Here is an 18,134-nt window from a genome sequence, read left to right on the forward strand (position 1 = left end):
CACCGCATAACATATATCAGGCCGAGTCATGGTGAGATAGATCAACTTCCCAACAAGTCGTTGATATCCTGATGGATCCTTAAGCAACGGGTCTTCATTAGGTGATGATGAACTCGCATCATATTCATGTGTCGTCAATTTGGCATTCTGTTCTATAGGTATGACAACTGGTTTGCATCCTGATAATCCTGCTTCTGATATTATTTCTAGAACGAATTTCCGTTGGCTAAGACATATTCCTTTGTCCGATCGAGCTATTTCAATGCCAAGGAAATATTTGGGAGGTCCCAAATCTTTGATATGAAAAGTAGAATGCAAATATTCTTTAAATCTTCTAATGGCTAAGTCATCATTTCCCATAATGAGTATATCATCAACATATATGAGTAAATAAATTGATGAAGTACCTTTGGTCCACGTGAATAAAGCATAGTCATGCTTTGAGTGTTGAAAACCTGCATTTATGAGTGCAGTGGTAAATTTGGCATACCACTGCCGAGACGCCTGCTTAAGTCTATACAGAGATTTACGGAGACGACATACTCGAGACTCCCCCTGTCTTCGTAAACCCTGTGGGACTTCCATGTAAATTTCTTCATCTAGATCGCCATGAAGAAAAGCATTGTGGACATCCATTTGATGTAATTCCCAATTACGAATGGCAGCAACGGAGAGGAATGAACGAACTGTTACTTCCTTGGCAACAGGAGAAAAAGTTTCATGATAGTCAAAACCTTCTCGTTGCGTGAATCCCTTAGCAACAAGCCGAGCTTTATATCGTTCGATGGAATCATCTGCCTTGTATTTGATTTTGTAGACCCATTTGCAGCCAATTGGTTTTCTATTAGAAGGCGGAGAAACAAGATCCGTGTATGATTATCTATGAGGGCACGTAGTTCAGCTTCCATAGCCTGCCGGTGTAAATCACGTGATGCCTCCTCATAGGAGCAAGGTTCTTGTCCCTCAGATATCCGACTAATACAGCACATGTGTTCTGGCGATAGTCGACTAAATGAGACATACGAAGAAACAGGATAATGTGTACCTGGAGAGTCCAATGTGGGACATATGTAGTCTTTGGTCCATGTAGGAGGGCGAACATGACGTCCAGAGCGTCGAGGTTGCTCAGTAGTTATCTGTTCAGAAGCTGGCAAATAAGATTCCTCAACAGTGGGCATCTGCTCGGAAACTGGCAAATAAGATTCTTCAATAGGAGCAGGTGAATTGTTTTCCATATCAGGAGATACTGGAGATTCAATGACTTGATTTGGGGATCCAGGATTTGCTGGTATAGATGAAATGTGACCTGATGCAATAAAGCCATATTGTGGATTCACAGCTAACTCTTCTTCCGATAAGAATTGTCGATGATTGCATATCGATATAGGTGATTCAGATGAAGATGTTGTCTTCTGGAATGGAAAAATATTTTCTTGGAAAACAACGTCTCGGCTTACAAAGAAATGCCCTGTGGATATTTCCATAACTCGGTAACCTTTCTGCAGAGGGGGATATCCCATGAAGATACATTGTAGAGCACGCGGACCCATTTTATCTCGAGGGCCCATAGTAGTCACATAACATAAGCAGCCAAAAACTCTTAAATGTGCAATATCCGGCTGTTTTCCGTAAAGCACTTCAAAAGGAGTCCGTCCTTCAAGAATTCGAGTTGGCATGCGATTGATTAAGTATGCTGCTGTGACCACACAATCTCCCCAAAAAATTTCAGGAATGGAAGCTTGATATTTGAGTGCTCGAGCTACTTCTAGGAGATGACGATGTTTGCGTTCTACAACCCCATTTTGTTGGGGAGTGTAGGTGCAAGAACTTTCATGAAGTATTCCATGAGAAGATAGAAAAGATTTGCACTCAGTGGTGAAAAATTCTCGTCCATTATCTGTGCGAATTTTTTGGATGGACTTATTGAATTGATTTTTAATTAATGAGAAGAAATTCGACAGATAGGAAAAAGTTTGACTTTTGGATTGCATCAGAAATACCCATGTAGCACGGGTGTAATCATCCACAGTGGTAAGGAAATAACGAGATCCATCACGATTCGGGGTATGATAAGGTCCCCATATATGATATATGGGACATCGTCAATGCTGATTGGAAATGATGCTCGTGATTGTTTTGCCAAAGGGCATATTGGACAATTTGGATAAGGATAACGAGCACTATGACCCAAACGTTGATGAGAAAGAAGGATTTTATTGCTACTGGCAGCATTACATGGAACACTTTTATTTAAAGGGAATAAATTTTTTGGAAAGCTGATCCAAAAATATAATCCTTGTGCAACACTACCTAAGCCCATCAGTTTCCCAGTCGAATGGTCCTGAAAGAAACAACTTTCGGAGTTGAATATGACGCGACAAGAATTATCCTCACAAATTTTTGAAACAGATATGAGATTGAACTCAAATTCAGGAATATAGAGAACATTCTTGAGGATAATGTTTGGGCTAAGATGTACTGTGCCAATTTTTGTGACATGAGTAACATTCCCATTGGGAAGACGTACTGACACGGAAGAATGAGGCTTTATGTGTTTTTCGGAAAAGAAATTTTCATTGCAAATTATGTGGTCACTGGCACCTGAATCAACTATCCATGCATCAACTGAAATATTATTGGTCTTGCAAAAAGTACCTGAAAAACTAGCAGTTTTGTCGGTAGTCCTTAATTGATTCAGAGCCTTCATAATATGCTGATATTGGTCCTGAGTGATTGTCTGGTTGGCCTTATTAATCCCTTGTGCTGAAACCTGATAAGCAGAAAATTCTTTCTCTTTTTTTTCTTTATCAGTCGGCTTCCCATGTAATTTCCAACATGTTTCAATAGTGTGATGTGGACGCTTGCAATATTCACAGTATTTACCTTTAGGTTTAAAATTTTGTCCAGCCCCTCTTTGTGATGACGTGGCGCCACGAGAGCCATTGGATGGCTTAAAAAACGGTGCTGATGTGGCTTGATAGGAGCTGTTTGATTCGACCAAGTGATGGGACGATTGAGAGCCGTCCGATCCATGTTTCTGATCTAGACCGTCCATTAGCAAACCTTTAGGGTTTGCTTTATTTTCTTCTTCCCAGCGAGGGACACTCGCCGCACGGTGCTGGAAATTACGGTGCTGCCCGAGAGCGTTCTGAGCTTGCGACGACGGTCCAAGAACGCCATGGATTCTCTGAGATGAGCCCGCCGGAGCAGCAAGCGTCACACTCTCTCCAACTTTGACATACTCCATTGTGGCTAGCCGTTGGTTCTCTTCTTGAACAGCCAACTGATAGATTCGGCCGAGCGACGGGACGGGATCCATGGCTAGAATATGTGAGCGAAAAGGTGAGTAACTTTCGTTTAGGATCAAAAGAAACCGAGTTACCTTCTCCCTTTCTTTAATTTCTCTGTATTGTTTGAGCGTGGTTTCGGGTCCTTCGAGCTGTTCCTCAGTTGCTTCAAGCTCATTCCATAGAGCCGACAGTCGATTGAAGCAAGCGGTAACCGAGAGGTTCCCTTGCTTCAATTCTGACAGGGATTGGGTGAGCGAAATTTTTTTTGCACGGTCGAGTTTTCCGTACATTTCACGAATGTTGTCCCACATGATTTTTGAATCTTCGGTCGGTGGGAGTCCGGCCGCAACCTCGGGAGCTACACAATTCCCGATCCATGTGCGAACAAGTTGGTTGCACTTGCGCCAATGTCTTTGCATTCGGTCGTCGGCCGGAAAAGGCACGGTTCCGTCAAGGAAACCGTCCTTATCCTTGGTCACTAGGGCTCGCCGGAAATCCCGAGCCCATGTAGTATAATTATCTGGTCCGGTGAGCTGTAAACCGATAAGTCGCAATTCCGGTCCGTCGGCCGGCGAAGTGTAGATCGGGTCACCAGGTTCTGGACGGCCGCCGGCAAGTGGAAAAGGATACGGCGTGTAACCGGGTTGGAAAATCGGGTAGGGATTCATCCCTGGACCCGTCTGACCCGTTTCAGTGGTCTGACCCGAGCCATGTGGATGAGTCCCGAGGCCTGGATTCGTGTCTCCTTCAGATGGCCTGTGTTGAGCCCACTGCTGATTTGCCCCGGCAGTCCATTGACTCTGAACTGGGAACCACTGGATTGGAGACCATTGGTTCTGGCTTGGAGTAGGTACTGGAATTCCAGTATGCTGATCAGAAGGCTGTCTGTCTTGTGCCACATTAGCTTGATCCGAAACTTGATTTTGGTTGGAAGAAGTTTCTTCCATTGTAGGTATGATTGGATCTGGGTTTTGATTTTCAGACATGGTATCACTGGTATATGGATGTGTGTGAATTCCTACTCGGAGTGCTGGTTCTGTTTTGCAGGAATGTTTTGCAACAACAAATCAGAAAACAACCGGAGGCAATTCAAAAAAAATTTTGCGGAAGCTAGGTCAGGAACGAAGCTCTAATACCATGACAGAAAAATAAGAGGATATGTGGGGGAAATTTGTAATTGTATTTCTCAGTGAGTAATTGTACATGTACAAAGATGTATTTATAATACAAGAAGGTAAAGAAAAAAAAAAGGAAAGAATATACATGAGGATGTTTTTCCTATTCTATTGTCCGAACATTCCAATCTTGAGGATTGACTGAATCTGTGATTAGAATCATATCAAAGATCAAATCGGATAGAATCAAATCCTTTCTCCAACAGAAGGGACGATGGAAGGTGGCGTGCTTTCCAAGATGGGTGGTCCATTTTGTTCGCCATGTCGTTGAATTTTTTGGGGGAGATTCGTATGCCATGTTTGTGTGTGCGAAGAAGAACTTTGGGAAATGCCGGACTGACCAACGGCAAAATCCAACGTTAATGTTTGACTTTTTGTGTAAGAACGGATGATGCAACGTAATTGTTTGACTTTTTGAGTTGTTTTTCGAGCTTATGTCAGTGGTCTCATACCGGTCCTCCCCACGATTTTTTTCCAAGGAAAGGGTGTCGGTTGCATTGTTTTCGTGAAATTATCTCATTTCCTGAAATGCGAGCGAAAATTTCGGGGCCGGTCGTGCCACACAGGGCGGCCAGCATCCACGTTGACGGTTTCCAGTCAAAATTTGCCGGAACAACCACATTGAAAAATCGTGAAAATATTTAAGGTTAAATTGATAAAATTAAAAAGTTTAAAAATGAATTGACATATGTACAGTAGACTTCTAACCTATGTCTTGGAACCGATCACAAAATGATTATCTCAACCCGTTCTTTAAAATGTTTCGGATCAAATTATTTGGTTGGACGGCACAAGTAGACGCTCGTCAACCTGTTCTAACACGTATGTTGACTTATAACACATTCTTGACACATTTCACCCCCAAAGTTCAGCATTTGGTTCTACATTTGCTCAGTATTATATATTCATTTGCTTATTTTAACCCGAGAACAACTTTCCTGAAGAAACTGTGTGTGTACGCAGATATAATAGCCTCTAGATAACTTTTGTGTTTGGGGGAGAGTTCTTAGGTTAGATGTGATGCTGTGAATATAAGATTTTTAAAGCAAATGGTCACCTTCTTGATCACATGCTATGCGATAAGAACAGCCATCTATTGGGGAAAGGACAAGCCGTTTTAGGTTTAGTTAATAGTTAACATCCAGAAACCTACCAAACCTTACTGGGTTTTGCCGACAATTTTCCTGATAATTACGTGCTCGTGCTTCTCCCCAAAAAACTTCAAAATGAACAAAACAAAGGAAAAGGATGTGCGTCTGAAGATTGCAGAGTATCTCAGTAAGGCCTCTCACTTTCTTTTGAAATAAAGCGAAAAAGGGAATAAAAGAAAGCAAAGTGTAGAGAGAGACACATGTAAAGCTTGCATATCTTTCAGATACACAGTCAAATTTATAAAGCTCGCATCACTTTCCGCAAATGCAAAGCAAACATACAAAAATGCATGAGATTATGTTTGGACATAATGCATGCATGTGCATCCATCACTTTCCCAAAAATGTAAAGCAAACATACGAAAACGAATGAGACAATGTTTGTATTTTTGCATTTATGTTTAGAGTTTTTTGTCTGTTTTTCTGTTAGTTGCTTTGTTGAAATAAGTCGCTTTCCAAACACAGAATATAAACATAACAACGTCAATAAGACAATTAGTACAATACATAGCAGAATTAACTAAACATCAATGAGAGAGTGCGTTACGATTCGGGCTCTTCACATGTGTTCTAATGAGTCAAACGACCATATCGATCAAGAGTTGATATGAAATGGGTCCATAGTGTTTACTTAACATTAATTTTGACTTGCCTTGTTTTAGGATTTACTTGTCGCAACCTATAATTAGTCAAAAGTTTTTTTTTTTACTTTCCCCTGAAAATTTATAATATTACTCAAAATTTAGGTAAAAATTATATATATTCATCTCAACCTTTAAATATTGTGAAATTTTTTAGGAGTTTAAGATTAAAAATAGTCAAAATGCATGCGTTGCAAAATTTAAATAAAAAGTGAAAAATCAAAAGTACAAGTCACTATAAACATTTTCTTATATGAATAAAGTTGGTCATTAGTAAGACCTAAAACTGTTTCATCTGAACTCTGGGACGTAAAAGTTCGTGGGTATTCTGAAGGAAAGGTGGGAAGACAATCCTCCAACTTGGGGATGTAAGGAGTGCGAGCACCGGCATGTTAAAATAAGAAACGTATCTATAGAGCCCGCCACCTCTCCTTAGGACTATAAACATTTTCTTATATGAACAAAGTCAAATGGAGTCCTACTTAAGAAATCCACAATCTCACATGTATAGCATTTCAACTTCCGACCTAAGTTTCCGTCGACAACGGCGTTTAACTTATCTATTCCTATGTGATGCACACCAAAAGTTTGGACGTCCATGAAAGACTGTTTGTCTACATTGTTGCAATGGCCAAACTGTTTTCTTGGCAATGATTGACCAAACTCTGACAATGTTAATGAGTGCGATATGTTGGCCCAGCTTCTGAACGTGCCATGTTCTACTGATATACCAAGATGGTCATGGTAGGGGAGTAAATGGTTCGGTTTGGTTCGGTTTTTCAACAAAACCGAACCGAACCAAACCATTAAGGGTGCATTCTGTTTGAGAAAATATGATCCTTCGAATTGTAGAAGAAAAAAACTTCAACTTCAAACGGGATGAACAATGAAGTCAGACTTTGAGGCATGATATCACTTTCTTTAAGGAATTATTTGCCCCACGAAGTTGCTAATGGTTACCGGTAAATTTCCTCCAGGATACAACAAAGTCTCAATTGAGAATACTGAATAGCAATTTCGGTATATCTCCAGGGTCTCTCTAGGAAAACAATTAGAAAAAATGGCTGCAGTTTTTCGGAATGAAAAAGTATCTAAAAATCTGAATGAAGAGACTTTATATTCAAGCATGTAAAACTGACTCACTAATCACACACTTTCGAACAAAGGCGTCCCTTCATAAAAAAGATGTATAATGAATTGGTACAAAATCAAAAGTCACGTTGAAAAAGGATATATGAAAATTCGGAATAAAATAATAATAAAATAAAAGAATAATATTTTTTAATCATTTTTATTAATCTGAATTTTATAATTCTAAAAAATAATTTTTAAACAAATACAACCTTTCAACGTTGAAGGAGTTATGTCCGAAAAGACATAACCTTCCAAATGTGAAGTAGTTATGTCCGAAGGAACACAATTATTCTAAAGGTTGTAAGAACGCCTAATAACCGTTAGGCTAAATAATAAATTTCGAAATTAATTAATAAAAAAATAACCGCAACTCTATTGCGAATAGTCACACTGTTTCAATAGGATAAAATCTTTATTTTATAATAATAAATTCGAAATTTAATAAATAAAAATAATAAACGAGGATCAATGCTAATTATCATCTGCGAGCGCGCCAAGTGCTAAGTGCGCCTAATAATCGCGCCAAAATCGCACACTCGCACGCATGTATTGAGAAGTCTAGTCTACACCCCATTGTCTTCATTTTAACATTGAAGAAGACACTTACACATATAAAATGGCCCACCTTCTCAAAATTTTCCTATGTGGGACAAAGGAAAAAACACTATTTTATTTGTTTTACAAACAAACAACCAACAATCCCCCACTTTGTTTGTAAAACAAAATACCAACTAAGATTATAAAAAGAATACATCCATAATTTCCATGAGATTAATATACATACATAAAGGTCTCTTTCGCGTTAAATCTTCATTTAGTACAAGCATATCAAAACTCTATAAAAGTGACAAGTAGCTATGCTTTAAACTTGTACTCTATGTAATAGAATTGGACATACCACACATATACTAACCTCTTGTTTCAGCGAGAAGTTCTATATTACTCAGCACTATTATGGCCCTGTGCTTGTACCTGTTTCATGAGCTCTCTAGAAAGCAAACCCAATTTTCGTAAGAAGTGGCACCACTTCTAAGCTCATATAGGTGAAGTATCTTTCATGTGTTTCTGTTACTAATAACACATTTGAACCATACTTCATTAAGAATTTAATTCAACCTACAAACGAAACAGATGATACTGACTTCTCATGTCCGGTCTCATGTCAGTGTCAAAAATCACTTCAGTAACTTGTTTTTACCCATTAAACCTTATAACTAGTGATGTTCTAGTATAAGGTCGAGTTACCATTACTGGTGATTTGATTAAAAGGTTTCAGCCCCATTTCTTTCGAGGTTGTAGTTACCATCTCTCTTGGTAAAGCCTTTGTAAAAGGATCAGCTAAATTATTACTTGACCTCACATAGACAATTGTTATGGTACCATCCTGAATCAATTGTCTCACGTACTCGTGTCTTAGACTAATATGTCTAGACTTACCATTATCAGTGCTACTATAAGCTCTTGCCAAAGTAGTCTGATTATCACAATGGATAGAAATAGGAGGCATAGGACTAGGCCATAATTTGATATCCAACAACAAATTCCTAATCCATTCAGCCTCTTTCCTAGTTGCTGCTAAAGCAACATATTCGGATTCCATCGTCAAATGAGTTATGCATGTCTGTTTCTTGCTCGCCCAAGATACAGCACACCCACCTAAAGTGAAAATCCATCCAGAAGTGGAATGTTGATCACCTACACTTGTAATCCAACTAGCATCGGTGTATCCTTCTAGTACAGCTGGATAATTATTATAGAACCATCCCAAATTTTTAGTTCTCTTGATATAACCAAAAATTCTGGCAATAGCCTTCCAATGTTCTATATTTGGATTACTAGTATATCTACTCAACTTACACACCGAATAAGCAATATTAGGTCTAGTACAATGCATCGCATACATGAAAGACCCTATAGCACTCGCATATTCAAGTTGTGCTACCGCTCTACCAGTATTATAATTCAATTTAATACTGCTATCAAAGGGAGTACTCATTTCTTTGAAATCAAGATAACTAAATTTATTTAATATTTTGTTAACGTAATCACATTGGCTCAAAGAATAACCCCCACTATGCCTTTTAACTTTAATACCTAAGATAGTATCTACTTCACCCAAATCTTTCATTTTAAACATGGAAGTTTCTTAGTCTCAATGATTCCAGTCATATTTGTTCCAAAAATAAGCATATCATCAACATATAAGCACACTAAAACACCATAGTCTTTAGTGAATTTCGAGTATATACACTTATCAGCACTATTGTGTTTGAAACCACTAGACAATATGACTGAATCAAATTTCTCATGCCACTGCTTAGGTGCTTGCTTAAGCCCGTAAAGAGATTTAATTAATTTACATATTTTCCTTTCATTTCCAGGAAGAACAAAACCCTCTGGCTGTTCCATGTAAATTTCCTCGTTTAAATCTCCATTCAAGAAAGCAGTCTTGACATCCATTTGATGAACACAAAGATCATAAATGGAAGTTAGAGCAAAAAGAATTCGAATAGAAGTTATACGTGCTACAGGAGTGTATGTATCAAAATAATCTATTCCTTCCTTTTGTCTATACCCCTTGGCTACTAATCTAGCCTTGAAAGCTTGGATAGAACCATTGGAATGATATTTTCTCCTGAAAACCCATTTGTTCCCAATAGGTTTATATCCTTTTGGTAAGTCTACTAATACCCAAGTATTATTAGACATAATTGAGTCCATTTCATCATTTATAGCTTCTTTCCAAAAAGAAGCATCTCTAGAATACATAGCATCACTAAAACATTTAGGATCGTCTTCTAAATTTAATACTAAAGGGTATTTATTTACCACGTTATTATCTCTGTCTCCTTCAACAAGAAAAACGTGAGCAATATAATCCGCACCTAAATCCTTCGATTTTCTTGCTCTAGTGCTTCTCCTCAATTCAGTCATGTCTCTAGAATCATTTGTTTCTTTCTCATGAGAATCTACTTGAGTTTCTATAGGTTTTGAATTATTTTCAATTTTATTCTCAAAGAATTCAACATCTCTTGATTCCACAATGACATTGGACTCTAAATCAAGAAGCCTATAAGCGTTACTGTTTTCAGCATATCCAATGAAAACACTTTTGATAGCTCTAGGACCAAGTTTCGTCCTCTTGAGGTCTGGTACTCAGTAATATGCCAAGCACCCCCACACTTTAAGGTACGACATATTCGGTTGTCTACCTTTCCATAATTCATAAAGGCTCATGTTATTTCTCTTAGATGGTATTCTATTACGAATATAACATGCAGTAAGCAATGCTTCTCCCCAAATATTAATTGGTAGCTTTGAATTCGAAAACATACAATTAACCATTTCTCCAAGAGATCGATTTTTCCTTTCGGCCATATCATTTTGTTGTGGAGTGTATGGTGCGGAAACTTGATGAATAATACCATGTTCTTCACAAAATGAAGAAAATTCATTTAAGAAATATTCTCTATCTCTGTCTGAACGTAGAACTTTAATTTTCCTTTCCAATTGATTTTCTACTTCAGTCTTGTATTTCTTAAACATGGTAAAAGCTTCATCCTTTGACCTCATGAGATAAACATATAGGTATCTACTGCATTCATCCACAAAGGTAATGAAATACCTTTTACCGCCACGAGTTAACATGCCATTGAATTCACATATATCACTATGAACCAAATCCAACAAATTCGAATTTCTATTAACACCAAGAAATGGTTTCTTTATGAGTTTAGACTTAGCACATATTTCACATTTGTCTAATTCCATTGAAATTAATCAAGTCTAACTTTTTCATATTCTTTAAATAGCGAAAATTTATATGTGCTAATCTACTATGCCATAAAGAAGCAGACTCAACGGTATAAGTAGAAGATACGATAATATTATTGATACTTAGTTGATACATGCCGTCATTGGCATAACTCTTCCCCACAAACATCCCGTTCTTTGACAGGATAACCTTGTCGGATTCAAACAAGATCCGAAACCCCCTCTTACAAAGTAAATCAATTGAAACTAGGTTATTCCTAATTTCGGGTACATATAACACATTAAGAAGAGTAATCTACTTTCCAGAAGTAAAGATCAAGTTCCACCGTACCTTTGCCAGCAACCTTTGCAAGAGCGTTGTTCGCCATCAGGACCTCTCGAACATTTTTGTCGACAGTCTCTTCAAATTGCTTAAACATATATTTGTCCTTGCACACAAGGATCGTAGCCCCAGAATCTAACCACAAACTGGATTGGACAGAAGCAGAATTGATTTCAGAAACCACAGCCACCTTATCATTGATTTCAGAAATTCTCAAATTTGAAAACTTGGTTGAAATCATGGCCACAAAGTTCTCTTCAACCAAATTCGCATCTGCCTTCACTGTCGAAATGTTCTTGTCCTTGAACATGATCATCTTGCGGTGCTTGCACTCCTTAGCATAGTGTCCCTGTTCACCACAGACAAAACAAGAACATTTCTTCTTCTCATGTGTTTTCTTAAATTTCGGCCCTTTCTTTACCTTGAAATTCCGGCGGTTTTTGGATTGAAATCCAGTACCCTCCACAGCATTCACCTTGGTATCAAACAAAACAGAATTGTCACGTACACGTGACTCTTCCTCAATTCGAAGATGTTTCTGAATTTGCTCCAAGGATATGTCCTCTGACTTATGCATAAGCCTTTTTCCATAGTCTTTCCAACTTGGAGGCAATTTTGCAATAATTGCTCCAACTTGAAAGGCTTCTGGAATTTCGATTTTCAGGGCACGAATTTTGTTGACTAGCACTTGTTGTTCATGGACTTGCTCCAACAAAGGTTTAGTATCAATAAATTTAAAATCAAAGTATCCTTGCTCCTCTGCTTTGTACTTGAATTCAAGCGCGTTCCAAATTTCTCTGGCCGACTTCATTTCAGTGAACAAGTCGTAAAGTCGATCGGACAGTGTGTTTAGAATATGTCCACGACACAACAATTCGTCCTCCTCGCGTTTCTTCTTTTCCTTGTTAACCCTTTCCGTGGCTAGCCTCCTTCAATAGTAGGCTTCGGATCCTCTATAGGCTTTAGGTTAGGATCCAGAATATAGGATATCTTCAATGCAGTGAGTAGGAACATCATCTTGTCCCTCCAACGAGCAAAGTTGTTCCCATCGAACCGGTCCAGTTTCACCATGTCTTGGTTCATGACCTTGATTGTCTCCGACTCCATTGTTGAACGAATAATTCCTTAAAATTATTTGAGAAAACATGCTCCTTCGAATTATAGAAGAAAAGAAACTTCAACTTCAAATGGGATGAACAACGAAGTTAGACTTTGAGGCGTAATATCACTTTCTTTAAGGAACTATTTGCCCCACGAAGTTGCTAATAGTCACCGGCAAATTTCCTCCAGGATACAACAAAGTCTCGATTGAGAATTAGAGGTGAGCGGTTCCAGGTTCCGGTTCGTTCCGCTTGGAACCTGGAACCTACCCTCGGGTACAGGTTCCTCATTTTTTGGAACCTGGAACCTACCCGTCAGAATGTGGAACCTGGAACCTACCCCTGTCACACGGGTTCCAGGGTGGTTCCGATTCCAACGGTTCTCTTTTTTAAATTTCGTTTTTAATTAAACAAAACGAAAATAAACGCAACAATGACTAGTTATTAAAAAACAATATTTCGCTTAGTAAAAAGGGGATATTATCTAACAACCTAGATCCATTTATGCAGAATAGAAAACACCAAGAGTTCAGCATCATATAACTTTATTATCAATGGATCAGTGCAAATATATTTAGTAGAATGATATTGTCAATAAAAGGCCAATTAGCAACACCAATAGCAAACCTCATTAATCTAGGAAAGAAATTTAAAACAATATAATAGTGGAGGAGGCAAAAACTAGCTAATTAGGACTCAATATTGCAAAGAGATATCTTCTATACAAAAAGCAATAGAGGACATATCGCAATGTCGTAAAAGCATTTATACAACTAAGCCCCCTTTGTGCAAGGCTTACTTTGCTGATGTTCAACTTAAAAATCATTGGAAGGGATAAAACGAAAATAAATCAAAGGAAAACAATCCAAAGGTCCACCACTTAAGACATACATGTTACTGTCATAAATCTTCTTACTTTCGAAATGCATAGACTGGGCCAATGGCAGCCCCAGCACCAGTATGCAGTCAACATTGTAGGAAATGCAAAATAGACGAAGAGGAAACGAAACCTACCTCTTACAGCATAAATCATTGCCAATTCCTGAAAACGAATATCATAACAGATGCCTATACCAATACGTCCAACATCTGCATAGAGCCAAAAAGAAAAAGAAAAGAAAAGAAAAGAAAACAACTCAAACGACAGATAGACCAGAAGACTCAGGCAACTAAATGTTCCATACATAGTTACTTAAGGAAAGAAAAGTTACCTTGCGGTGCTTGGCTTTCAGCACTCCAATGGAACCAAAAACACAAAGCAAGCGTTGTACAATCGATCACCACATCTTTTCGGGATTGAAGCGCCCACTATGGTAACCTTCAAGGCCTTAGCGACTTGGATAACATAGCAGTTGAAGGAGATGAACCTCCATCAATGTCCTCGGCATAAACAGGAAGCTATCATTTGAATAGGGACTGTTCCATATTTCCTAGCACGAGTCAACAAAACCATGAGGCAAGTTGCGTGATTTTTCCCTCCTTTTATAGAACGGCGCAGCTGCAAATATGGCTGATTTTCTTGGAAGCCAAAGCTTGCAGATAAAAACATAGCAATTACATAAGCATCAATAAGAACTTAGCCACAAAAAGTCACCCAAAACTGATGAAACAGACACGTGCCCGCTCAAGATGCTTTTATCCATTCTTTCTTCTAGTGCACGCCTTCACAAAAGGGCATTTGATAAGGTATACAAAGTTCTTGTAAGCCATAAATTTCCCATTTTGCAATCAGGAGGCACATCCAAACTTTCCGCAGCTACACGAAATGCTCAATGACCTTTTTCATTCAACACGGGCTACATTTGCCTAAACATCCGCTAAGTCTACCTAATGCGGAGAGACTCACGGGCAAGAGAACAAGCGGCGCCCTTGTCCACGGCCTCCCGAATCGCGTCGCGAGCATGGGCAATGTTCCTCTCTTTATCCGCCGTCACCGAAAGTTGGCATAGCCCGATCTGAAACTGAAACCACACCACCCAAAGAAAAGACGTCAAATTTCGAGGTCGCATCGATGACCGAAGTCGAGGGGTTCGAGCCCATGCCTTGGCGAGGGGACGAGTGGGCGAGGAGCGCGGGCGTCAGCGCGCTTACTCTTGTCCTTGCTCGCTCCCTTCTTGCGCCTCCGGCCACGAGGCCGCTCGATTGGTCACCAAAAAACCTAGAATCGGAAATCCGCCGTGGATGAGCCGGACCGCGGTTGATGAAGACAGAGGAAGAGCCGAGGCGGACGCCGAACGGAGCGAGGAGAGGCGAGAGGGTCTCGTCGAGTCGTGGGTGTGGGGAGTGGGAGAGAGGGCGCAACGGAGGAGCAACCGAGAGAGAGAAATTTGTAAAGAAAAGTTGGGGTTTTTATTTTTTACTAGGAAGAGCGTCGGTTCCTAAAAAATTGGAACCGAGAACCGGAACCGCTCACCCTAGAACCGGGAACCGAACCTTACCCGCCGGTTTGGTTTTTCGGTTCCCGGTTCTACCCTGGAACCGTGCTCACCCCTATTGAGAATACCGAATAGCAATTTCGGTATATCTCTAGGGTCTCTCTAGGAAAACAATTAGAAAGAATGGCTGCAGTTTTTCGGAATGAAAAAGTATCTAAAAATCTGAATAAAGAGACTTTATATTCAACCATGTAAAACTGACTCACTAATCACACCCTTTCGAACAAAGGCGTCCCTTCATCAAAAATATGTATAATGAATTGGTTCGAAATCAAAAGTCACTTTGAAAAAGGATATATGAAAATTCGGAATAAAATGATAATAAAATAAAAGAATAATATTTTTTAATCATTTTTATTAATCCGAATTTTATAATTTTAAAAAATAATCTTTGAACAAATACAACCTTTCAACGTTGAAGGAGTTATGTCCGAAAAGACATAACCTTCCAAAGGTAAAGTAGTTATGTCCGAAGAGACACAATGCTTCCAAAGGTTGTAAGAACGCCTAATAACTGTTAGGTTAAATAATAAATTTCGAAATTAATTAATAAAAAAATAACCGCAAATCTATTGCGAACAGTCACACTGTTTCAATAGGATAAAATCGTTATTTTATAATAATAAAATCGAAATTTAATAAGTAAAAATAATAAACGAGGATTAGTGCTAATTATCATTGGGATCGGTCTAACCCTAATCCTTTTCATTGGGCTTGATCTTGGCATGCATCCTTCCGACATGCGTCAACCCATTATTGGTTCGTGTCCTTATGACATGTGGCAAACCATCATTAGCGCATGTCCCTCTGATGTGTTACGATCTATCCATTGCTAATCTCCTACATCAGGATTGTCACATGGCATGGCCTTGTTTGTTGACTATTCTAGTCATTTTCATATAAATACCTTACTAATTCATTGATTTGGGTACTTCTAGATTTTGAGATATCGATGCTTCGGCACTTTAAAAGCCGAATTAGGGGAAATTATCAAAAAAAAGTCATAAACCTATTACACCTGTGCCAATTTAGTCATAAACCTTTCAATTGTGCCAATTGAATTCTAAACATTTTCACATTTTGCCAATTAAGTCCATCCGGCCAATTTTAACCGGAAATCGCTGACGTGGATGCCAGTAGTGCCACATATGACAGCCGGAGCTAACGTGGATAATATTTTATATTTTTTAATAATTGAATTTTTATTTTCTTTTTCTTTCTTTCTTTTCCTTTTTCTTTTCTATCAAGTCTGGCGAGGGATGGCCCACCCTTGCCGATCACAGGCAAGGCCCGGTGACCCTCATTGGCGCCAAGCGCGAGGGAACGCTAGACGTTTGGTAATATCTCCGCCGACCGGGATAAAAGATCCCATTGAAGTGGCTAACCCCGCACCTTCTCTGATGGCTTCTTTACTTCATCCAGCTTCTGATATTACTTATGTGCAACCCTAACTCTTCGCGTGGTAAAAAGCGCTTTTGTTGTCGAGGGTTGGGACTTTTCAACGTACTTTTTTATCAGTTCATTACATTTAGCGGAAAAATTAAGGACCTTATCAAAGGCATCGAATCACTTATAGAGCAATGAATTAATGCTCCTAACCGCCACCTTGACAACCAATCTCTTTCTAGGAATGGCAGTCACATGGGTCCGTGCTAGGAATCAATCTCGTTCGGATCCAAACCCAAGATGATTCCTAATACGAGTTCGAAACCTGTCCCAATTGAGTGTGCGGGAACCCAATCTGCGTGAACTAAGGATTGCGTTTGTTTGATATTGTTCGTGAATGGAGGTGCTGATAGAGATATGAAAATCTCTCGGATAAGTGTACCAGAAACTTTAAAACTTATCGTGCAAGTGTGATTGAATCTTAAAATTTATCAAATTGTTTCAATCAAGTCCATCCGTTAGTTTGGCTAAAAAAAAAGGCTAGTGTGGCTTTTTATATTATTTCTCGAAGAGAGAGGTGTTAGCGTGGCAATTACATCAGCCATTTTAGAAAAAGAAAATTAAAAGAAATTGAAAGGAAAATTGAAAGGAGGTCTCTGACGTGGCTGAAAGTTGGTGCGGTCGAAGAGAGATGCTCGCTCCCGAGAGAAAGAAAAACTGAAAAGAGGTGCTGAGAGATTGCTGGCGGCCAAAGGCGCGTTTGGCAACCATTCTATTCCCAAAAGCCGATTCCGCTCAGAAATGATTCTTTTTTATTCTGTACCTGGAAATAATTTCTAAGCATTTGAAGGCGTTTGGTAACTGCCCAAAATTTCTATTCTTGAAATAGAAAAAAAACAGAAATGCGTTTGGCAACTGCACAAAATTTCTTTTTATTAATAATATTTAATTTTTTTTAATATTCTTTCCTTTTTTTTTCTTCTCCTTCCCCTTCGTTGGCCATGCCGGCAACCGGCCACAAGAATGATTTTATTCCAAAACTAATTCTGAAAATAAGAAGCATTCTTCCAAAACTGATTATGGGAACAAATTTTGGCAAATTTGTGCTCAGGAACAAAAAATTTACCAAACGAATTTCTATTCCAAAACTAATTCCGAAAACAAAACAACAGAAAATTTTACTATTTGGTAACTTGTCAAACGTGCCCCAAGCTCCACGATGGCTCCTCGAGCTTCATCAAGCTCCAGCCATGGCCGCCGGCCACGAAGACTTACCCTCACGAAACAGCCAACGATAAATAATTTAGTTCTTCCAGTGTCAGCTGATTTATTCAACTATGCTACATTTGCACATTCCACTTCAACCAGGATTTACCAAGAACTCTAGAAAACACAAATGGAGCTAAACTGTCAGATAAAAAAGGCTAAAACTTTGGATATATGCCATTTAAGCTTAAGGGGCTTGTGGGTGCCTACTAGAAGCTAACTAGCTCTTACCGTGTCGAGCAAGACCGTGGATAACCGATCTGGGCTCAAGCTTCGAGCACGGTATCTATCAACAAAGCAGCCTAATCACACAATGGTGAGTACATAGCTTAAGCATTCAGTTTCGGCCCTAAAAGACTACTCAAATCAAAGTGAGTACATTTTCCAATGAACAAACTCAACCTGTTTGAAATCATAAACAAACATCCACAGCAACAATATGGGCTATTTGGAACACGAT

The 18,134-nt window shown here is 39.0% G+C and overlaps 1 pseudogene; it reads right to left on the bottom strand.

Annotated features, from left to right (window-relative positions):
- Positions 1-12,408: 12,408 nt before the first annotated feature.
- On the bottom strand, positions 12,409-14,596 carry LOC130137392 (omega-amidase, chloroplastic-like; annotated as a pseudogene).
- Between the last annotated feature and the right edge of the window lie 3,538 nt (positions 14,597-18,134).

The sequence above is a fragment of the Syzygium oleosum genome, unplaced genomic scaffold (genome assembly GCF_021117445.2).
Source record: "Syzygium oleosum isolate NSW1041296 unplaced genomic scaffold, Sole_v2.1 Sole_v2.01, whole genome shotgun sequence".
NCBI lineage: Eukaryota > Viridiplantae > Streptophyta > Magnoliopsida > Myrtales > Myrtaceae > Syzygium > Syzygium oleosum.